This window comes from Mustela lutreola, chromosome 1 (assembly GCF_030435805.1).
Source record: "Mustela lutreola isolate mMusLut2 chromosome 1, mMusLut2.pri, whole genome shotgun sequence".
NCBI lineage: Eukaryota > Metazoa > Chordata > Mammalia > Carnivora > Mustelidae > Mustela > Mustela lutreola.
Genome location: NC_081290.1, coordinates 174,304,772 through 174,329,826, shown reverse-complemented (window position 1 = coordinate 174,329,826; position 25,055 = coordinate 174,304,772). Strand labels below are relative to the sequence as shown.

At 39.8% G+C, this 25,055-nt stretch overlaps 1 pseudogene; it reads right to left on the bottom strand.

The window, feature by feature from the left end:
• Positions 1-9,148: 9,148 nt before the first annotated feature.
• On the bottom strand, positions 9,149-9,265 carry LOC131822941 (U6 spliceosomal RNA; annotated as a pseudogene).
• Positions 9,266-25,055: the final 15,790 nt, after the last annotated feature.

Sequence of the window (25,055 nt, the reverse complement as noted above, 5' to 3'; positions counted from 1 at the left end):
TGCTTTCCCCACGGGAAAGGAGAGGTGACAGGATGCCTGCACACCGCCTGTCCACTGAATAGGGAGCTTTGGGGGACTGTCCCCACTCCTTCCCCTTAAACCCCGTGCCAACTACAAGCTTCCACATCGTGGAGGAAGTCAGCATCTGACTCCCTGTTATTTCAGGGAGCTGTTGCTGCGAGTTCAGCGTAGGCGCCTGGTGGCTAGAGCATGTATGCCCCAGGGACAGGTGGCCAAGGAGCTGCTGTCTCCTTGGGCCCAGAGGCTCAGGACAGGCATGCTTTCTACCCAGACTGCTTCCTAAGAGTGGAGCACGCGCCCTGTCATACTCATCCCCTCCTGTCTACTTAGAAGACAGGCTTCCGTCTCTCTGCACTGGGAGCCGGTGACACTTTTATTACCACCAGCCGCTGTGCCTGTCAGGGCCGCCTCTCCTGCTTCGTAACCGTTTCCAGACCAGAAGGCCAACGGCTCCTGCTCTTCTACACGGGCAGCGTGCTGCACCTTCCACAGATATGCTCCTGGGGAGCGCAGTGCAAAACGTGTCCCTTTCCTTAAGGCTCTTTCCACAGGCGCAAGCGCGCTTCTCTCTCAGGCAGAGGGGATGCCGAGGCATAGAGGATTTCGCTCCATGCGGGTTTATTACACAGGGCTGCGAAGACCAGCTCAGGCAACAGGAGAATTCCTCAGCCCCGACTCTGATTTCCCAAAGAATGCTGTGCTTTCCCAGGGGGGATGCCAGGGCAAAGAGGCTTTCGCTCTATGCGGGATTCTCCCATAGTGCTGCGAATACTAGGCTAAGGCAAGTAACAAAAGCAGCCCACAGAACCGACTCTGATTTCCCAGCAAATGCTATGCTTTCGCAGAGGTTTTCAGCTTGGCACGAACTGCTCTTCGCCGCTGCTTCCTCAGAAAGGCCTTGGGTGTTCATCTGTCGCGGCAGGAAAGAAGAGCCGCATGAGAGCTGATGTCTCTTGGGACTTGCTTTCCCGGGCTCCGGGTTCACGTCCGGGGTTCACCGTGCTATGCCGAACTCAGCTGACACAGTCCGAACCCTGCAGCAGGGTGTGTGTCTTAGCATGGCACTTCTATGCCTATTACCATCTCCTGGTGTGGGTAAGGCTTTGCCTTTTGCTCTGGCGCTCAGGCAGACTCGGCGTCTAGGCCAGTGCCTTCACCTCTGCCCTAGTCGTCCCCTCATGTCTCCTTAGCAGCCAGGCTTCCATCTCTCCGCACAGGGAGCGGGTGACACTTGCCTTGCCACCGGCCTGCTGTACATGCCACGGCAGGCTATCCTGCTTCACGTGCGTTTCCGGACCCCAAGTCCAATGGCTCCTTCTCTTCTCCGGGGGCGGCGTCCTGCGCCTTCCCCTCACTTGGCTTCTCTCTCAGGCAGAGGGGATGCTAGGGCAAAGGGCATTTCGCTCCATGCGGGTAACTTCCACCGAGCTGCGGAGACTAGCTCAGGCAATAGCAGCAGCATCCCCAAACCCAACTCTGATTTCCCAAGGAACGCTGTGCTTTCCCAGGGGAGATGCCAAGGCAGAGCGGATTTCTTTGTATGCGGGTTTCTCAAACCGCGAGACTGGACTCACGCAAGCAGCAGCATCCCGCAGAACATTTCTGAGCGAATGCTGTGCTTTCACTGAGGCTTTGGTTTGGAGCGAACAGCACTTCGCTGCTGCTTCCTCAGCAAGGCTTCAGTCGCGTCAGGGAAGAAGAGTTGCGGGAGAGCTGGCGCCTCTTGGGCCTTGCTTTCCCGGGCTCCATATTGGCGTCCTGGGTTCACCCTGCCAGGCCGAATTAAGTAGACACAGCTACAACGCTGCAGTAGCGTGTGTAGCCTAGGATGGCACTCTATGCCCACTACCATCTCACACTGTAGGAATCGCTTGGCCTTTTACTCTGGCGCTCAGGCGGACTCGCGGACTAGGCCAGTGCTTTCCCCACAGGAAAGGAGAGGTGACAGGAACCCTGCACACCGCCTGTCCACTGAATAGGGAGCTTTGGGGGACTGTCCCCACTCCTTCCCCTTAAACCCCGTGCCAACTCCAAGCTTCCACATCGTGGAGGAAGTCAGCATCTGACTCCCTGTTATTTCAGGGAGCTGTTGCTGCGAGTTCAGAGTAGGCGCCTGGTGGCTAGAGCATGTATGCCCCAGGGACAGGTGGCCAAGGAGCTGCTGTCTCCTTGGGCCCAGAGGCTCAGGACAGGCATGCTTTCTACCCAGAATGCTTCCTAAGAGTGGAGCACGCGCCCTGTCATACTCATCCCCTCCTGTCTACTTCGCAGGCAGGCTTCCGTCTCTCTGCACTGGGAGCCGGTGACACTTTTATTACCACCAGCCGCTGTGCCTGTCAGGGCCGCCTCTCCTGCTTCGTAACCGTTTCCAGACCAGAAGGCCAACGGCTCCTGCTCTTCTCCCCGGGCAGCGTGCTGCACCTTCCACAGATATGCTCCTGGGGAGCGCAGTGCAAAACTTGTCCCTTTCCTTAAGGCTCTTTCCACAGGCGCAAGCGCGCTTCTCTCTCAGGCAGAGGGGATGCCGAGGCATAGAGGATTTCGCTCCATGCGGGTTTATTACACAGGGCTGAGAAGACCAGCTCAGGCAACAGGAGAATTCCTCAGCCCCGACTCTGATTTCCCAAAGAATGCTGTGCTTTCCCAGGGGGGATGCCAGGGCAAAGAGGCTTTTGCTCTATGCGGGATTCTCCGATAGTGCTGCGAATACTAGGCTAAGGCAAGTAACAAAAGCAGCCCACAGAACCGACTCTGATTTCCCAGCAAATGCTATGCTTTCGCAGAGGTTTTCAGCTTGGCACGAACTGCTCTTCGCCGCTGCTTCCTCAGAAAGGCTTTGGGTGTTCACTCTGTCGCGGCAGGGAAGAAGAGCCGCATGAGAGCTGATGTCTCTTGGGACTTGCTTTCCCGGGCTCCGGGTTCACGCCCGGGGTTCACCGTGCTATGCCGAACTCAGCTGACACAGTCAGAACCCTGCAGCAGGGTGTGTGTCTTAGCATGGCACTTCTATGCCTATTACCATCTCCTGGTGTGGGTAAGGCTTTGCCTTTTGCTCTGGCGCTCAGGCAGACTCGGCGTCTAGGCCAGTGCCTTCACCTCTGCCCTAGTCGTCCCCTCATGTCTCCTTAGCAGCCAGGCTTCCATCTCTCCGCACAGGGAGCGGGTGACACTTGCCTTGCCACCGGCCTGCTGTACGTGCCACGGCAGGCTATCCTGCTTCACGTGCGTTTCCGGACCCCAAGTCCAATGGCTCCTTCTCTTCTCCGGGGGCGGCGTCCTGCGCCTTCCCCACACTTGGCTTCTCTCTCAGGCAGAGGGGATGCTAGGGCAAAGGGCATTTCGCTCCATGCGGGTAACTTCCACCGAGCTGCGGAGACTAGCTCAGGCAATAGCAGCAGCATCCCCAAACCCAACTCTGATTTCCCAAGGAACGCTGTGCTTTCCCAGGGGAGATGCCAAGGCAGAGCGGATTTCTTTGTATGCGGGTTTCTCAAACCGCGAGACTGGACTCACGCAAGCAGCAGCATCCCGCAGAACATTTCTGAGCGAATGCTGTGCTTTCACTGAGGCTTTGGTTTGGAGCGAACAGCACTTCGCTGCTGCTTCCTCAGCAAGGCTTCAGTCGCGTCAGGGAAGAAGAGTTGCGGGAGAGCTGGCGCCTCTTGGGCCTTGCTTTCCCGGGCTCCATATTGGCGTCCTGGGTTCACCCTGCCAGGCCGAATTAAATAGACACAGCTACAACGCTTCAGTAGCGTGTGTAGCCTAGGATGGCACTCTATGCCCACTACCATCTCACACAGTAGGAATCGCTTGGCCTTTTACTCTGGCGCTCAGGCGGACTCGCGGACTAGGCCAGTGCTTTCCCCACAGGAAAGGAGAGGTGACAGGAACCCTGCACACCGCCTGTCCACTGAATAGGGAGCTTTGGGGGACTGTCCCCACTCCTTCCCCTTAAACCCCGTGCCAACTCCAAGCTTCCACATCGTGGAGGAAGTCAGCATCTGACTCCCTGTTATTTCAGGGAGCTGTTGCTGCGAGTTCAGAGTAGGCGCCTGGTGGCTAGAGCATGTATGCCCCAGGGACAGGTGGCCAAGGAGCTGCTGTCTCCTTGGGCCCAGAGGCTGAGGACAGGCATGCTTTCTACCCAGACTCCTTCCTAAGAGTGGAGCACGCGCCCTGTCATACTCATCCCCTCCTGTCTACTTCGCAGCCAGGCTTCCGTCTCTCTGCACTGGGAGCCGGTGACACTTTTATTACCACCAGCCGCTGTGCCTGTCAGGGCCGCCTCTCCTGCTTCGTAACCGTTTCCAGACCAGAAGGCCAACGGCTCCTGCTCTTCTCCCCGGGCAGCGTGCTGCACCTTCCACAGATATGCTCCTGGGGAGCGCAGTGCAAAACGTGTCCCTTTCCTTAAGGCTCTTTCCACAGGCGCAAGCGCGCTTCTCTCTCAGGCAGAGGGGATGCCGAGGCATAGAGGATTTCGCTCCATGCGGGTTTATTACACAGGGCTGAGAAGACCAGCTCAGGCAACAGGAGAATTCCTCAGCCCCGACTCTGATTTCCCAAAGAATGCTGTGCTTTCCCAGGGGGGATGCCAGGGCAAAGAGGCTTTCGCTCTATGCGGGATTCTCCGATAGTGCTGAGAATACTAGGCTAAGGCAAGTAACAAAAGCAGCCCACAGAACCGACTCTGATTTCCCAGCAAATGCTATGCTTTCGCAGAGCTTTTCAGCTTGGCACGAACTGCTCTTCGCCGCTGCTTCCTCAGAAAGGCTTTGGGTGTTCGCTCTGTTGCATCAGGGAAGAAGAGCTGCGGTAGAGCCGGTGTCTCTTGTGGCTTGCTTTCCCGGGCTCCATGTTGGCGCCCTGGGTTCACCCTGCCAGGCCAAACTAAGCAGACACAGTCACAACCTTGCAGCAGTGTGCGTGGCCTAAGACGGCACTCTATGCACACTACAATCTCCCGGTGTAGGCAACGCTTGGCCTTTGGAACTGGACCTCAGGCGGACTCGAGGACAAGACCAGTGCTTTCCCCACAGGAAAGGAGAGGTGACAGGATCCCTGAACACTGCCCGTTCACTGTAATGGGGAGCTTTGGGGATTGTCCCCACTCCTTCCCCCGCAAACCCCCTGCCACCGAAAACGCTGTCACATGTTGGAGGAATATGGCATGTGACTGCCCGTTTCTCGAGGGAGCTGTTTCTGCTAGTTCCGGGCATGGCACCTTGTAGCTAGCCTAAGTCTGCCCTACGGACAGGTGGTCAAGGTGATGCTGTCCCCTTGGGACCAGAGGCACAGGACAGGCCTGCCTTCTGCCCAGACTCCTTCCTCAGAGTGGAGCACGCATCCCTGCCCTAGTCGTCCCCTCATGTCTCCTTAGGAACCAGGCTTTGTCTCTCCGCACAGATGGCCGGTGACACTTGTCTTGCCACCGGCCTGCTGTTCCTGCCATGGCAGGCTACCCTGCTTCCCGTCCTTTTCCCGACCACAAGGCCAACGGCTCCTTCTCTTCTCTGGGGAGGCGTGCTGCGCCCTCCGCAGACTTTCTCCTCGGGAGTGCAGTGACAGACGTGTGCAACCACGCTTCTCTCTCAGATCTCAAATACACAACATAAGGCTACACCTAAAGGAGTTGGAGAAAGAACAACAAAGAAAGCCTAAACCCAGCAGGAAAAGAGGAATAATAAAGATCAGAGCAGAAATCAATAAAATAGAAACAAACAAACAAAAACCACAAAAAAACCAGCAACAACAAAAAAAAAAACAGTAGTACAAATCAAGGAAACTAGGAGCTGGTTCTTTGAAAGAATTAATAAGATTGATAAACCCCTTTCCAGACTTATCAAAAAGAAAAGAGAAAGAACCCAAATAAATAAAATCATGAATGAAAGAGGAGAGATCACAACCAACACCAAAGAAATACAAACAATTATAAGAACATACTATGAGCAACTCTACGCCAACAAATTCAACAATCTGGAAGAAATGGATACATTCCTAGAGACATATAAACTACCACAACTGAACCAGGAAGAAATAGAAAACCTGAACAGACCCATAACCAGTATGGAGATTGAAACAGTCATCAAAAATCTCCAAACAAATAAAAGCCCTGGGCCAGATGGCTTCCCAGGGGAATTCTACCAAACATTTAAAGAAGAATTAATTCCTATTTTCATGATACTGTTCCAAAAAAATAGAAATGGAAGGAAAACTCCCAAACTGTTTTTTTTTTCTGAGGCCAGCATCACCTTGATCCCAAAACCAGACAAGGTTCCCATCAAAAATGTGAACTACAGATCAATATCCTTGATGAACACAGATGCGAAAATTCTCACCAAAATACTAGCCAATTGGACTCAACAGTACATTAAAAGGATTATTCACCACGACCAACTGGGATTTATTCCAGGGCTACAAGGTTGGTTCAACATCTGCAAATCAATCAGTGTGATACAACACATCAATAAAACATATGATACTCTCCATAGATGCTGAAAAAGCATTTGGCAAAGTGCAGTATCCCTTCCTGATTAAAACTCTTCAAACTGCAGGGATAGAGGGCACATATTATCAATATTATCAAAGCCATCTATGAAAAACCCACTACAAATATCATTCTCAATGGAGAAAAACTGAATAGTTTTCCGCTGAGGTCAGGAACACGGCAGGGATGTCCGTTATCACCACTGCTAATCAAAATCATACTAGAAGTCCTAGCCTCAGCAATCAGACAACAAAAAGAAATTAAAGGCATCCAAATTTTGCAAAACCGGCAGAAGAGAAGTCAAACTATCCCTGTTTGCAGATGATATGATACTGTATGTGGAAAACTTAAAGGACTCCACTCCAAATCTGCTATAACTTGTATAGAAATGCTGTAAAGTGTCAGAATATAAATCAATGAAAAGAAATTGGTTGCATTTTTTTTATACCAACAAGACTGAAGAAATAGAAATTAAGGAGTGAATCCCATTTACAATTGCACCCAAAACCCTAGGATACCTAGGAATAAACCTAACAAAGAATCTATACTCAGAAAACTCTAAAGTACTCATGAAATTGAAGAAGACACAAAGAAATGGAAAAATGTTCCATGCTCCTGTATTGGAAGAACAAATATTGTGAAAATGTCTATGCTACCTAAAGCAATCTACACATTTAATGCAATCCCTATCAAAATCCCATCCATTTTTTTCAAAGAAATGGGACAAATCATCCTAAAATCTATATGGAACCAGAAAATACCTCGAATAGCCAGAGGAATATTGAAAAAGAAAGCCAAAGTTGTTGGCATCACAATTCCAGTCTTCAAGCTCTATTACAAAGTTGTCATCATCAAGATAGTAGGGAACTGTCCCCAAAACAGACATAGATCAATGGAACAGAATAGAGAGCCCAGAAATACACCTTCAACTCTATGGTCAACTAATAATCAACAAAGCAGGAAGGAATGTCCTATGGAAACGAGACAGCCTCTTCAACAAATGGTGTTGGGAAAATTGAACAGCCACATGCAGAAAAATGAAATTGGACCATTTCCTTATACCATACATGAAAATAGACTGGAAATGGATGAAGAAGCATAATGTGAGAAAGGAATCCATCAAAATCCTTGAGGAGAGAACAGGTAGCAACCTCTTTGACCTCAGCAGCAGCAACTTCTTCCTAGGAACATCGCCAAAGGCAAGGGAAGCAAGGGCAAGAATGAACTATTAGGATTTCATCAGATCAAAAAGCTTTTGCACAGCAAAGGAAACAGTTAACAAAGCGAAAGATGACTGTCAGAAGTTATCTGGGAGAAGATATTTGCAAATGACATACCAGAAAAAGGGCCAGTATCTATCCAAAATCTATAAAGAGCTTATCAAACTCAACACCCTAAGAACAAATAATCGAATGAAAAAATGGGCAGAGGACATGAACAGACATTTCTGCAAAGAATACATCCAAATGGCCAACAGACACATGAAAAAATGCTCCACATCACTCGGCATCAGGGAAATACAAATCAAAACCAGAATGAGATACCACCTCACATCTTTCAGAATGGCTAAAATGAACAAGTCAGTCAATGACAGATGCTGGCGAGGATGTGGAGAAAGGGCAACCCTCCTACACTGTACGTGGCAATGCAAGCTGGTGCAACCACTCTGGAAAACAGCGTGGAGGTGCCTCAAAAAGCTGAAAATAGAACTACCCTATGACCAGAGATTGTAGTACTGGATATATACCCTAAAGATACAAACGTGGCATTCTGAAGGGGCACATGCACCCAAATGTTTATAGCAGCAATGTCCACAATAGTTAAACTATGGAAAGAACCTAAATGTCCTTCAACAGATCAATCAATAAATAAGATGTGGTATATATGTACAATGGGATACTGTGCAGCCATCAAAAGAAATGAAATCCTGCTATTTGTGATGACAAGGATGGAACTAGAGGGTATTATGCTTGGCGAAATAAATCAATCTGAGAAAGACAACTATCATATGATCTCCCTGATATGATGAAGGGGAGATGCAACATAGGCGGTTTTGGGCATACGAAAAGAAAAATAAAAGAAGATGGGATTGGGAGGGAGACAAACCATAAAAGACTGAATCTCAAAAAACAGACTGAGGGTTGCTGGCGGGAGGTGTGTTGGGAGAGGATGGTGGGCATATGGACATTGGGGAGGGCAGGTGCTATGGTGAGTGATGGTGAGTGCTGTGAAATGTGTAAACCTGGTGATTCACAGACCAGTACGCCTAGGGATAAAAACGTTTATAAAAATTTTTAAAAATAATTTAAAAAATCCATTAAAGAAAAAACACATATTGCAAGCCTAGAGCTAATCTCATATTCAATCAAAAAAGTTTGAATGTTTTCCCCTTAAAGATCAGAAAAAAGACAATTGTGTCCACTTTCACTACTCTCATTTGACATAGTACTGGATGTCCTAGCCAGAGAAACAAGGAACACAAAGAAATAAAAGACTCCAAAAGAAAAAAAGGAAGAAGTAAAATTTTCTTTTTTTGGATAACATGAACTTACATGTAAAAAAATCCTAAAAACTTCACAAAAAATTTTGAATAAACAAATTTAATAAAGCTGCCAAATACAAGATCAATATATAAAAGACAAGAATTTTGTTTTGTTTCGTTTTTTTAAATAGTTTTCATGTCATCCTTGCTCAGTGATCACGCTAATCTTCTCTGCATCATTCCAGTTTAAGTATATGTGCTGCCAAAGTAAGCACAAGACAGGAGCATTTTAACACTCTAATGATGAACTATCTGAAAAAATAAAGAGAACAATCTAATTCACAATAGCATAAAAATAATAAAATACTTAGTAAAAGATTTAACTAAGAAATGAAAGATCTGTACCCCATAAACTATGACATTGATAAAGAAATTGAAGGAGACATAAATGGAAAGATAGCTCATATTTATGAATGGTAAGAATTAACATTGTTAAAATGTCCATACTACTAAAAACCATCTGTAAATTCAATTCCTATCAAAAATCCAATGTTAGGGGCGCCTGGGTGGCTCAGTGGGTTAAGCCGCTGCCTTCGGCTCAGGTCATGATCCCAGGGTCCTGGGATCGAGCCCTGCATCAGGCTCTCAGCTCAGCAGGAAGCTGCTACCTCTTCTCTCTCTGCCTGCCTCTCTGCCTGCTTGTCATCTCTCTCTGTCAAATAAATAAATAAATAAATAATCTTTAAAAAATATCCAATATTTTTTTTACAGAAGTAAGTAAAGAATCCTAAAGTTTATATGAGACCATAAAAGACAACAAATTAATTAAAGCAGTTCTGAGAAAGAATGAAGAAGCGAAATTACACTTCTTGATTTGAAACTATACTACAAAGCCCTCATGCTCAAAACAATAAAGTATACTGGCATAAAAATAGACCAATAAACAAGTAGAACAGATTTGAGAGGCCAGAAATAAATCCTTTCATACAGTCACCTAATATTTGACAGGGGCCAACATATATAATGGGTAAAGATAGTCTGTTCAATAAGTGATATTTAAAACTGAATAGTCACATAAACCAGCATGAAACTGGAACCTTATATCACTCATCAATCTTAACTTGAAATAGATTAAAGACTTAAATGTGATGCATGAAACTAAATTTCCTAAAGGAAAACATAGGAAAAATTCTCCTTGACATTGGTCTGGCCAATAGTTTTTTGGATACCAGGCCAAAAACACAAGCAAAAGAAGCAAAAATAAATAAATGGTATTACATCAAACTAAAGTTTCTGCATTGCCAAAAAAAGGGGGGAATGAAAACACAATCCACAGAATGGAAGAAAATACTTACAAATCTTATATCTGAAAAGAGGTGAATAACCAACAGATACAAATAGAAAAAAATATATAATTAAAAAAATAGCAAAAGGATCTCAATAGACTTTTTTTTCAAAAAAGTTATATAAATGACCAACAGGAGCATTAAAAAGTGCTCAACGTAAAAACTCAGGGCAAAGTCATTATGTTGTTGTTGTTGTTGTTTACCTCTGAAAAACACAACAAGATATTACTATTAGAATATATACTACTAAAAAATTATAACTAACAAATTTTGGTAAATATTGGGGAAAATGGGGAACTTATGCACAGTGATAGGGATATAAATTTGTATGGAAAACAGTGTGGAGATTATTCATATTATTAAAAGTAAAATTACCATATGATTCAGTAATCCCACCTCTAGGTATATATCTAAAGGAAAAGAAGTCACTATTCGAAGACATATCTGCACTCTTATGTTCATTATAAAATTATTAACTCTAAGCAAGAGATGGAAATAACTTCAGTATCCATTAATGGATGAATGAACAAAATAAGTATGGTAAATATATACTATGGAATACTACTTAACCATGAAAAATTAAGAAATACTGCCATTTACAACAGCATGGATGGATCTTGAACGTATTATACTAAGGGAAATATTTCAAAGATTTTATATATATATTTTTAATTTATGTATTATGATATCCCTTACATACAGAATCTGAAGAAAAATCAAACTAATGGAAACTTAGAGTTGAGTTGACAAGAGGTGAACCTGGGGTGGAATAAGGTGGTCAAAGGGTACAAACTTGCAACTATAATATGAAAAAGTTCTGGGGATCTAATGTACAGCATGATGATCATAGTTAATAATATATACATACATTTTTATTGTGCTTCCCTTTATTAAACTTTGCATATATCACATTCGTACAAGTTGAAAGTTTATAGCACTCTTGTATAAAAGAGGTCTGCTGCCACCATTTTTCTAACAACATTTGTTCATTTTGTGTCTCTCTGTCACATGTTGGTAATTCTTGCAATATTTCAAGTTTTTTCATTATTATTGTATTTGTTATGGTGATCTGTGATCAGTAATTATGACCCAATGAAAACTCAGAACTAGTTTACTTAAGGTATATACATTGTTTTTCCTTAAAGACATAATGCTTTCGAACAGTACAGTATAGTGTTTATTTTTTATATGCACTGGGAAACATAATTTTTTATTTGCACTGGGAAACCAAAAATAATAATAATAATAATTTGACTTAGTTTATTGAGATAATCACTTTATTGAGGCGGTCTGGAACAAAACCCACAAGACCTCTGAAGTTTATCTCTACTGTACTATATACATAAAAGTTGCTAAGAGAGTAGATCTTAATTCCTTACCATACATGCATAAAAAAACAGTGGCAACTATATGAGATAGTAGATGTATTAACATTTTTATGTAGATTATATTGCAATACAGATGTATGCCAATTTATCAAATTGTACAAAATTTACACAATGTTAAAAGTTTGCAATGTTATAAGAAACCATTTCTTATATTTACAAATTATAATATGTCGATTATTTTTCAATAAAACTGGAAAAAACTTTTTGTAGAATTAATCTATTTTTCAAAAAAGGAAGTAAGGAAGTAGAAACTGCAACTAACTCTGAAATAATAGAATATAAAATCCATTTTAGTTATATACACTGTGACAAAAACTATTAGTTTACAATGAAGGAGTACTTATGAAGCATGAAGGATGGTCTATAAATAAGGCTGAAAGAGCAAAGTTTTAAGGTTTAAATTTAAAATCTTCTTTTGAAATACTAAACTCACCACCCATTTTTCCAAACATAAATGTCTTAACTGCATGAATTTATTTCATACAACTCTATAATCTAGTTTCATAAGAAAGCAGCATGTAAATCTTGAATAAGACAGACTTGCTTAGGTTTCTTTATGTTCAACAGTAAAGGATACTTCCCTAAAAAGAAGAAAAATCAGCATATTTATTATGATAATTATTATTCATAATGAGATTCATATTGAATTAGGGAATATATATCCTCAATACAATGCCTCAATATAAATGAATATTATCATTTTGAACAATTTAATTACTATTATTAGAATTATTAAAAGTATAAAAATAGCTATCATTTTAGCATGGAATATGAGACTCTCATGCTCCATGCTTCATTACATCCACACAACAACTCTGCATAATAAGTATTATCATCACCATTTCATGGGTGAAAAACTGAGGCTAACACATTTAGATAACTGGTTTATGATTACATGGCTAGTAAAGATGCATCACACTAATTTAGGCTTTATGATTTCAGAATTGTACTCTTTCCACTGCACATTCTATTACTCTGTAAATACTTGGCTTGTTTTCATTTAGTTCTTTAATTTTATTCATGTGGTGATGGCTTAAAGCTTCATTTAAAGGAAGCTTAAAAAATTCATTTAACCAAAAGCTCCCAAGAATTAAAAATGTCATGGATCTAATGTAGACATGGATATCATTAGTTAATGGGTAACTATATATTTTCCACTCTAGTGAGATAACAGAGTATTTTTCTAAGTTTTAGTCTCTGAGTGTTCAAAAGGACTTTGTTAAAATAGAAATATTTAGACAAAGGTGATCAAAAGTCTGGATCAGGTCACCTTAAGATAAATATTAGGAAACTGAGGAAACAAATGGAGATTTGAACACTGAGCTATGATATAATGAATGGTTTAAAGTATTTAGTAGAGCATAGAAAAGCCCTTTAAAGCCTGGTCTTAGCCTAGCATTGCAGCTTCTGGGATATCTGTCTATCTATCATCTACCTATCTATCTATCTATCTAGATATAAATTTGAAAACTTTTTTAACTAAAAGATTTTGAGAAATAGAACATAATTAGCACCATAGAAGATCTGTTTATGATAACAACCTAGCCCCTCCTCCCAGTTTGTTAATATTCTCTCTTATTTAATGTAACATTGTGCAAATATACCACTACTGATCTGCCGTTATGAATGAAATAACTATAATCATCTGTTTGCATATCCTGGTGAAAATATTCATTTAGTTCCATGTTGTATTTCTAGGAATGGACCAAATTTTTTTTTTTAAATTTTTAAGTTTTCTAAATATTGTCCAATTTACCTCATATGTTTTTATTATGTGCACTGTCATTCCTTCACATTCTTGCAAGACATTTTCACTGTTGCCCAATATGGTAAGCGTGTAATAGTATGTCATTCTAGGTTTTAATTTATTTTTAATTTAATTTAATTTAATTCCAGATTCATAATAAAGATAAACAGTTTTTATATATGAGTGGCCATTTGGATTACCCTTTCTGTAAAGTACATGCTCAAATCTTTTGATATATTAACATTGTGTCATACTGACTTCTTTAATAGTAGATTTTCTGAATGAACTTTTAGCTGTGTAGGTCTTCTCTATCTTATTTTGAACTTGTTTTCATTTCAAAATATTTACTTTATTTATTCATTTAGTAAAAGATTTTATTTTGTTTATTGACAGCGAGAGAGAGAGAGGGAGAGAGGTAACCCACAAGCGCGGGTAATCACATGCAAAGGGAGAGGAAGAAGCAAGCTCCTTGGGGTGCAAGTAGTTCCATGCAGGGCTGGATCCCTGTACACTGGAATCATGACCTCAGCCAAAGGCAAACATCTGCTTAAACAACTGAGTCATCCAGGCACCCCTAGAAAATAAATAAAAAAAAAAACCTTTTAAAAACATTTTGTTTCTTTCTTTTTTTAAAATATTTTATTTATTTGACAGACAGAGAGACAGGAAGAGGAACTATAAGCAGGGCAGAGGGAAAAGGAGAAGCAGGTTTCCCACTGAGCAGAGAGCCTGATGTGGGGCTCCATCCCAGAACCCTGGGATCATGACCTGAAAAGAAGGGACACTTATGGAGGAAGCCACCCAGACACCTCTTTTCTTTGTTTTTAATATATGGCAACTGATGCTTCCCAGCCACGAGGAGCATATTACCCATTGATTAAATCTTTGATAACAACCTATTTAAAAAGGTGTGTAAATATATACTTACTCAGATTTATACACTTTGGGTTTTCTTCATAGTTTGGGGCTGGACCCCATGGTCACAACACTGCTTCCAGTCTTTGCTTTCCCATCTTTTGATACCAGGTATTTGGTCAGCAAAGCAAATTAGTATCAAAATTAATAAGCCCTTGGCACCATATCTCTGGAGCAGGGGTTGCTCTTAGCCAAGGCCCAGAGCAGTTGACCTCCCCTCGCTAGTGCTATAGCCTCAAGGACTAGGTCCCTGCCACCAGAACTCAGTCTTACATGTTATGCTAAGCAGACAAAACCAAAACAGGAAAGCTCCGACAGCTTTCACTGGCATGCCTCATCTCCCACTCCCTCGACGTCCAGGCAGTACCAGATGCCAGGGAGGGGTCTTGGTCCAACATATGGGAGGGAAGGAAGTAGCCACGAGCAAGTACCTGCCTCTCTGTGCCTTTCTTTCATGAGCAGATTGTAAGGAGGAGGAAGAGGAAGGGGAAGAGAGGTGAACTGCAAGGCGTGAAGGCCTCAGGTAGGCAGCTGGCTCCTGCCAGTAGGAAAGGGACAAAGGAGAAGGCAGTGAATCTTGCAGTGAGGGTGGGGGGTAAGGGTTACAGCTTATGACGGAATCTGGACAGGAGTAATAGGGATACTAGTCATTTGAGTCCACCATTGGCAAGCTGGGCTGGGTGTCAGGGCAGATAGGCCTCCATGGGCAATGGCACATGAGAGAAGGTGGAAATCTTCTCTGAGGAGCAGGTGGAGCTTTGGGTGTTGGGAAAGCATAGACAGTATTGTTCCAGGGCCAAGGACAGGTCCGGGTACTCCTGGTTGGATGTTAAGCTCATAGTATGATCCAGGTCTCCTACCAGCAGCTTGAAGGTACCACATGCCAGCCACCCCTCATTATTGTGTATAACTCTCTGGTGCACTTATTGGCTTATCCATCAAATGACTCCTTCAGCAGCTTGAAAACCACCTCCACAGGCACTCCAGGATATGGGAGGCTTCCAGAGTGAAGATTTTGCACAGGATCACCCCAAAAGACCAGAAGTCACTCTGGTCGATGCAGATCTGGTCAAACATGGCCTTAGGGACCATCCCCTTCACAGGCAGTCCACTGTTGGTTGTCTTTTTATAGTAACTGATGTGGTGATATCTCTGGCAAGGCTGAAGTCTGAGATCTTCATCATGCTGTCCTTTGTCACCAGCACTTCCCTGGTGGCCAGGTCTTGGTGTATGCACTTCTTGGAGGCAAGGTACTCCATGCCTCAGGCTACCTGATAGGCACAGGATACCAGGTCCTTGGAGGACAGTTGCTCTGCTGCATTGTGGCTGATATTGTAACAGTACTCCAGGTCAGGAGGCCTCTGGGCCTGCAGGTACTCCTGTATGTTGTCTTTGGAGGCATATTCCATGAGAGTGTACAAAGGACAGTCCTGTGTGCTGGACCCAGCAGGTTGATGGTGTCCTAGTGCTGTCCAATCATCTTCAAAATCTCCATTTCTGAGATTAGGTTTGACAGGTCTTTCTCTGTTGCATCTGACTTCAACATCTTCACAGACACATTAGTTAAATGGTTGGATTTGTCTTTGTCCAGCCCAATGGCCTCCTCCAACACCACCTGCCCAAAGTAGGCCTGTCTTAGGGGTCTGCCTGAACTGCCTACAATCAGCCTGCCTCAAGGCAGTTATGAACTCTAGATTATCCTCAAAAACATTAAACCAGAAGCTAAAAATTCTCTTCACTAGGTCTCTGTCGCAGGTCTAATTTTCTTATCTTTCATCATTTATCTTTTTCCTAATTCTTATTTTCAGTATAGTTTATTTTGCTTCCAGGGGTTTCCCCTGGTTTCTAAATGCTGTTTCATAGGGAAGAATTATCCTGTCATAAAATTATTTCTTGAGCATTCATTACATCTCCCAGTTAAAATGGGTTCTTTTATGGTATTGATTCATTTGAGTTTTCTCAAAATGGGAAGAATTTTCAAAATGGTGTTTTCCTCAAGGTTCAGAGTATGTCTTAGCCTCATCTTTACTCTTTTTGAAATTCACTTTACAAATTCTTGTCCCTCCTTTTATATTTTTAAATTAAAATGTTTTATTTTTACTATTCTTTTATTTGAGTATAGTTGATATTCAGTGTTACATTGGTTTCAGGTGTTCAATATCTCCATACATTATTCTATGATCACTACAAATATAGCCACCATCTGTCACCATATAACACTATTATAATATCATTGACTATATTCTCTACAGTGCCCCATATCTCTTTTTAAAATCTCTGATTTTTATGTTTTCTGTTATTCCAATTTTCGACCATCATTTTACTTGGTTACTTTTATAAAATATGCCTGATTGCACACTCTTTGCTGAAAACCATAGCATTTGATTTATAGTAGTCTTCTTTTTCTTCTTTTTTTAATTAACATGTAATGTATTATTAGCCCCAGGGGTACAGGTCTGTGAATCGCCAGGTTTACACACTTTACAGCACTCACCACAGCACATACCCTCCCCAATGTTCATAACCCCACCACCCTCTCCCTACCCTCCCCACCCCCCTGGCAACTCTCAGTTTGTTTTGTGAGATTAAGACTCTCTTATGGTTTGTCTCCCTCCCGATCCCAACTTGTTTCATTTACTCTTTTCCTGTCCCCCATATTGCACCTCCATTTCCTCATATCAGGGAGATCATATGATAGTGTCTTTCTCTGGTTGACTTGTTTTGCTAAGCATAATACCCTCTAGTTCCATCCATGTCATCGCAAATGGCAAGATTTCATTTCTTTTGATGGCTGCATAGTATTCCATCATATATATATATATATATATATATATATATATATATATATATATAATTCATTTGTTGATGGACATCTAGGTTCTTTCCATAGTTTGGCTATTGTGGATATTGCTGCTATAAACATTTGGTGCACGTGCCCCTTTGGATCATATAGTAGTCTTCTTTACCTCTATCAGAGCCCCAGGAAGCTTTATTTATTTATTTACTCACATAAACAGATGATCCAACACAACGTTTTTTGATGTTCAAATACATTATAATGTCTTACCGCTTAACACTATGCTTACTGCTCTCTTTCACTGTCTGACTAAATCCTCATCATCACTATGCCATTTAATCAGAAAGAACATTTGAACTCAGAGTTCTCTCCATATCAGGGAATGAAGACTCCACCCTTCTGTTTGTGCAGGTAAAATAAATGTTGATATTGTCTATCCTGCATATACTCCATCTGTTCACCAGAATATTCACCATCAAAATATATACAAAATAAAAACCATACCTCACCACTTCTATTACCACCCAGCATGCTAAAAACACCATCCTATGTTCCTGAATTATTGACTTGATTGATAACCCCACTTCCACACATACTGCACTCCTTTCTCCCTGCAAATTTATTTTGGTTCAGCAACTTAACCTAAAAATCAAGTCAGATGATTTTATTCTGCTGTCGAAAGTCTTTTGGTATCTTCCCCTTTCATATTAAATAAAAACTGAAGGTGTTTCAATGTACTAGAAGGTCATGCATCAATACGTTCTTCCTCTCTCCACCACTATGAACTCCTCATTGGCCTCCTTGCTTTTCCTCAAAAGTAACAGACCAGCTGTTCACACAAAGTCTATATACTTACTTGCTCTGCCTAGAGCAATCTTTTCCTTTAATATGTGTATAACACCCTCCTTCACTTCCTGGGTCTTTGTGCAAATAACATCTCATAAATGAGATATAACCACCCAACACAAAATAAAATTAACTTTCATCGCAGCATTCTCCAATGGCTTTTACCTTTCTTGTATTTTTTTGTAACACTTATCACCATCAACCATCAATCATTATCCTATTACTGGTTTATTTTCTTATTGGAGACAGAGAGAGAGAGAATTGGGAGGGGGCGCAGAGGAAGAAGAAAACAGCCTACTGCCTAGAAAGCCTGCTGGGGAGTTACATCCCAGGACCCTGAGATCATGACCCAAACCAAACGCAGTCACTCAATGGACTGAGCCACAGAGGTGCACCTCTATTATTGGTTTATTTCACTTATATTTCAAAAGAATGTAAGCTCTTTGTGGTCAGGTATTTTATATGTTTTATTAATTGAAATATTCTCAGAAAGGTAGCTGGCAGATTGTAAGGGCTCACTAAACTGTATTTTGTTGTTATTATTGGGCTCCTTTATGGGCTTTACCTCTTACGCTAGAAATCTATCCTTCAGATGTAAGCAATAAGAATAGAGCCCTGCTGCCTGTTCAAATGAGTAAAAAGCCTGTATTAAGTGGATATTTTAAAAGCTAAATGAATGGCTTAATAGTTGTATATAGGAGTAAAGGGAACATATTTTCCACAGTTTAGAAGTGAAGTTCTTTTATAGAGTTCTTGTACAAGCTTACACTATTGTACGATAATGGGCAGTTGTACATTCCAATTATACAAACACTTTGGTAATTTATATCCTTTTTTTGTAATTCATGACTGGATCATTTAATTCCTTAGGAGCATTATAGCATTTCAACTTTTCCTGTTCAATAAACTTATTGGGTTTGCTACCTTTTTTATTCAAATGGAGAAATAGTCATGATTTAATCTAAATAAAGTGTTATTGATTGTGTTGTTTTCTAGGAATGAGTCGCACATGCTAGTTTAAAAGTTTTGTTAAATTCCCAAGTCTGTCACCGATAAAAGCCTTTTTTGATTAGTAACTTGATCAAAACAGAAAAGTTATGTAACACTCAATTGTTATACTATCTTTGTTTCCATTTGCATTTTAATAACACCCATCTTAACTCTATTTAAGACAAGTCATCGCCAGATGGCTTTCTGGCATTGATTGCATGATATGAAATCTAATATAACTAAAAGTTTTTGGTTTTAGTAGCATATAAATCAATTTAGAAAAATATATGTATTTGAATATAAGATAAAGTTTTAAATCATTTGGCAATAGTAAACTAAACTTTTTTTTTGTAAATTTTTATTTTCTATAATTTCATTGAGCTCTTTTGCAATAAGAAACAAGTTACAAAAAATTAAGGTTTATTTACCCCAATTCAAAATTACTAGGAATATAATCATAGAGGTTGAAGTATTTAAAATATTGACCCCAAAATATTTTATTAGGTAAATTCATGAATGCTGAGCATTCACTATTAAAATATACTAATACTATTGATAGACTGGTAGAAGCCTAAAATCATATATTTATTAAATATTTATATACATATCTTTTCATGGCGTGGTAATTCATTTCTCTAGCATTAAATAATATTCCATTGTTTGCATGTACTACACTTTATTTGACCTTTCACCTATGGAAGGATATCTTGGTTGCTTCCAAGCTTTTGTCAGTTATGAATAAGACTACTATAGACATCTTTGTGGGTATAGATTTCATCTTCTTTGGATAAATACCAAGAACTGCTACTGCTGAATCATCTGGCAAGAATATGTTTAGTTTTGTAAGAAACTGCCAAGTAGTTTTCCATTCTTTATTCTCAATAGACATGGAAGAACATTCCTGTTGCTCCACATCCTCACCAACATTTCGTGTTCTGTTGTCAGTGTTCTGGATTCTGGGTATGTACTGGTGTCAATTTTTTGTTTTAATTTGCATTTTCCTGATGACATATGATGTGAAGCATCTTTTTATATGCTTATTTGCCATCTGTAATATTTTCTTTTGTGAGGTATCTGCTAAGGTCTTTGGTCTTTGTGAGGTATCTGCTAAGGTCATTTTTAATCAGGTTTTTTCCCCCATTGTTGAGTTTTAAGGGGTCTTTGTGTATTTTTGATTAACAGTCCTTTGCCAGATGTGTATTTTGCAAATTTTTTCTTAGTCTGTGCTTTGTCTTTTCATTCTCTTGGCATTGTTTCACAGAGTAGACATTTTTAAATTCAGTGCTTGTGCTTTGGTAGCTAAAGTTATTTCCAAAACCAAGGTCATTTAAATTTTCTTCTATATTACATGCTACTTGTTTCATGTTTAGGTTTATAATCCAATCTGAGTTAATTTTTGTGAAGAGTGTATGATATCTGCCTGGATTAATTTTATTTTATTATTTTATTTTATTTTATTTTATATTTTTACATTTAGCTTCACCATTATTCCAGAACCATTTGTTTAAAAGATTGTATTTTGCTCTCTTGTATTGCTTGCTTTTATATTAAATATAAAATATAATTGATAATATATATTCCGTTCCTTTAATCTAGTCTTTCTGTGGTATTACAATATATTGCTTACAATTATCGTTATGGTATACTTTTTTTAAAAGATTTTATTTATTTATTTGACAGAGAGAGAGATCACAAATAGGCAGAGAGACAGACAGAGAGAGAGATGAGGAGAAGCAGGCTCCCTGCTCCCTGCTGAGCAGAGAGCCCTATGCGGGACTCGATCCCAGGCCCCTGGGATCATGACCTGAGCTGAAGGTAGAGGCTTAACCCACTGAGCCACCCAGGCGCCCCATCGTTATGGTAAACTTTGAAGTCAGTCCTCAGTCTTTGTTCTCCTTCAACACTATGTTGACTATTGTGAGTCTTTGCCTCTCCATATAAACTTTAAAATAACTTTGTTAATATTAAGCAAAATGAGACCTCAAGGATCTGAGAGATGTCTAAGAAGTACTTGATACATCCCTTGGGTATGGTTTATTAAGTGTCCACCTGTCTGAAAGCTGGGGAATCTAGATAAGGGAGGGAAAATTAGTTATGATAAAACATATCAACAAACATGAATAAATTTTGTAAAACTTATTGTCATGGCTTATATACAATATGACCAACAGAGGGACTATCAAAAGGAAAGCATCAGTTATGTTTATTGTGAAATTTTTTATTCAAAATAAAGCAATGAGAGGGGAAGACACAATGAGAAAATTACCATTTTTTTAAACGGTAAACTTCTTACCAACTGGAATAGGTTTTATATTCTAAGTAGTATATTGAAAAGTAAAACATTGGGGCGCCTGGGTGGCTCAGTGGTTTGGGCTGCTGCCTTTGGCTCGGGTCATGATCTCAGGGTCCTGGGATCGAGCCCTGAATCGGGCTTCCTGCTCCACAGGAAGCCTGCTTCCCTCTCTCTCTCTCTCTCTCTCTCTGCCTGCCTCTCTGCCTACTTGTGATCTCTGTCTGTCAAATAAATAAATAAAATCTTAAAAAAAAAAAAGAAAAGTAAAGTAAAACATTAAAAAGTAAAATTTTAATTAAAAAAATTATGTAATTTTTAAAAAAGGTTAAAAATAGCAGAACCATTTTTCTTATAACTGGAAAATACATTGTATATATATCTATCAAAAATAACTTGTCATGGGGGCACAGGGTGGCTCAGTGGGTTAAAGCCTCTACCTTCGTCTCAGGTCATGATCCCAGGATCCTTGTATCAAGTCCCACATTGGGCTCTTAGCTCAACAGGGAGCCTGCTTCCTCCTCTCTCTCTGCCTGACTCTGCCTACTTGTGATCTTTGTCAAATAAATAAATAAAATCTATTATAAAAAAAATTTAAAAAAATAACTTTCATGTCTGGAATCAGGAGCATATGGAAAAAAATAATATCTGAGGACAATACTTCTGCCATGTTTTGTGCCTTGTTAATATTTTTAAACATTCAGGCAACTTTTAGCTTTATTGAAATACCTGCTAAGATACCAGCAGTGCCTTTTGGAGCCCTATGACTATAAAAATTAATTGCAAATATTCAAAATGTTTACTATGGTGTCACTATTTAGGGCAACCACCAAGTATGTTTCAGAAGTAAGCATAACTGTTACTCTTCCATAAGGCAAAAGGGCATATTTTCAGGTGTTCCATCTGCTGTACCAGGAAGTGAATCAAGTAATGATTTTTGTCTATAAAATAATTCACTTTTCAATCTAACATTCCTCATTCCACATTATAATAATAAAAACTAGGAGGAGACTAAAACAAACAAACAACTACAACTACAACCACCAGCATTTCCTTCAGTGGAAAAGTAAATAGAACCTTATGAATAACCTGAAATTTATTTTTAAATATTTTTAAGATAAGCATTTTTGTTAGAAAACCATATGATTTATATTACTAATAAATAACAGGCAAAGTTTTATTAACTTCTAAAAAGTCTAGTTACTTCTATTTCTCTATTAACTCATCTCTTTATGAAGTACAACATGATCACACCTATTGTATCTACCCAAGTTTGTATGCTTTGGTTATTTTATGTTTGCTATTTCCTTGCTTAATTTTTACAATATTTGATACATAATAGTATCTTTAAGTCCATTTACGGTTTCACAGAATTTGTTTGAACTTCATAAAAATGTACCATACTTTCGCACTGTCCTTGTTTTACTTCTCTATTAACTTTCTAAGATTTACTCACTTTAGAGTGTGTAGCTATCATTTATTTTTATTCCTCCAATATGCTATGTTTACAAATTTGTATTTATCTGTACTTTTAAAAATATCTTAATTATAAACCATTTCTCATCTCACGTAACACTCATGTTACTTCTACACTTATCAGATATTATGTTAACTGAAAACCACAACTCAGCAACAATATAGCACCATTTTTCAAAATTAAATGGCTTACGAGAATTCTTTAATTCTATCCTTTATTTGTATTAGATGACCCTTTATTCTGGTATTTGGCATTGTTCATATGGAGGAAAGCTTATAAGTTGATATTCCATAAATAGAAGGTTTTATTATGATTGATTATTTATTTTCATTTAGAATGCATAGAATATGGTTGATTTAATATTTGTTTCTTACTCTCTGTCTGGAACATAGCCACTAAAATATTAAGTTAATTACCTAGACTTTAAACTTCCTATGAATAGGAATAACATACAGAACTCTTCTCAGATTGGGACACCTGGGTGGCTCAGTCAGTTAAACGCCTGAGCCTTTAGCTCAGGTCATGATCTTAGGGTCCTGGGACTCAGTTCTGCAACAGATTCCATGCTTAGCCAGGAGTTTGCTTCTCCCTCCCCCTGCTGCTCCCCCTGCTTGTGCTCTCTCTCACTCTCTCTCTTACAAATAAATAAAATTTAAAAAATGAATTCTTCTTAGATAGCTAATATAGAATATCATCTTTGTATTCATCAAAGGGAAAGTGCCATATAATAATGAAATTCAGACTACTTCAAATTCATTTTTTAACCAGTAAGAAAGTACTGGAAACAAGCCAAAAATGTCTTTAATGAATTAAAGAAATAGATTGATTTTCAATATCTTAATGTTTCTAAAATAAATTGCAAGATTTTTATACTAGATATCAGTGTAAATATTCATTATACAAGGATATTCTTAAAATAAACCTGAGAAAACTACTTGTCATATATGACGACAAAAACGAGTTTGACAAAAGTCAGTTTGGGTAAAACTTACAACACCTACCACCTGAAACTCTTGTTCTATAATTTAATTATTTTAATTTACAATAATACAAAAATAATATATCAGAGTAAGTATATTGATAGCTTTGAAGGTATGCTCTGGTTGTGCACTGTTTACTATTGAAAGGGGAATCAAATATGTGATGCTTATGGTGTGACTATATTAAAATTCAACAAGTTCAGAAGCATACGAGGAATAGAATAAAGACAAAAGATGACCCTTACTTATCCTAAAGATAGACAATGGTATATATGTGCTAGTTGGGGAGAGAATCCAGTCAGGAGATGGAGGATGTGGTAGTGGAAAAAAAAAGACACAACGTTTTTGTTGAACGTTTAGCACTATATTTAACAAAGTGAAATTGAGTAAAATCCAAAAAATATTTTCAATTCATTGAAGATTATTTAGGAAAAACTTGAAAAATACAACTTGATAAGGATTCCAATAAAAGATTCATAAGCAATACAAGTTTCAGAATTTTTAGTATATTTTCCCTAAAAAGCCATTTAATTTAAAATAAAAAGTATTCTATTTACCTGCCACTTAAATAAGAGGAAATTATTTGGTTTTGTAATAAGTCAATAAAATAAATTAACATATCTTTAGAAAATAGATATGCACACTAAGTTAAAAATAATACTGCTTGAGCTGTTCAGCAAACATTTGTAAAATTCCTTGCCATCAGCTAGCTCTGGAGTTCTGCTAGGTGAGTAAGGCCTTGTATGTTACTGCTCAGAGTACTGACGCAAAGCAATTGTCCCCTTCCCATCCATTTTTTGCCGTTGATATGTCATGCTATGTTGTTTAGAGATACATAGATGGCCCTACATGAAGGTCTTTTTTGTGTGTGTATATGGGTGACTGTGATTTAGATTTCAAATCAGATGGCTCCTGATTTACAATGATTCAACTTATGATATATTTGGCAATGATGTGAAAGTGAAAGTGATTCGGTAGAAACTGTACTTTGAATTTTGAATTTGAGTCTTTATAAAAAGGGCCAGTGACATGTGGTATGGAGCCGTCTTGTGATGCTGGGCAGGGGCAGTGAGCCACAGCTCCCAGTCAGCTAGAAGATTACAGGGGTGAACACCTGATATTCTTACAACCATTCTATATATAACGATTCTTCTTTTTTTTTAGTGTAATATTTAATAAATTGCATGTGATATTTGAAACTTTGTTATAAAATAGGCTTTGCTTAAGATGATTTTGCCCAAATTCAGGCAAATGTAAGTGTTCTGAGTATGTTTAAATAAGCTTAAGGT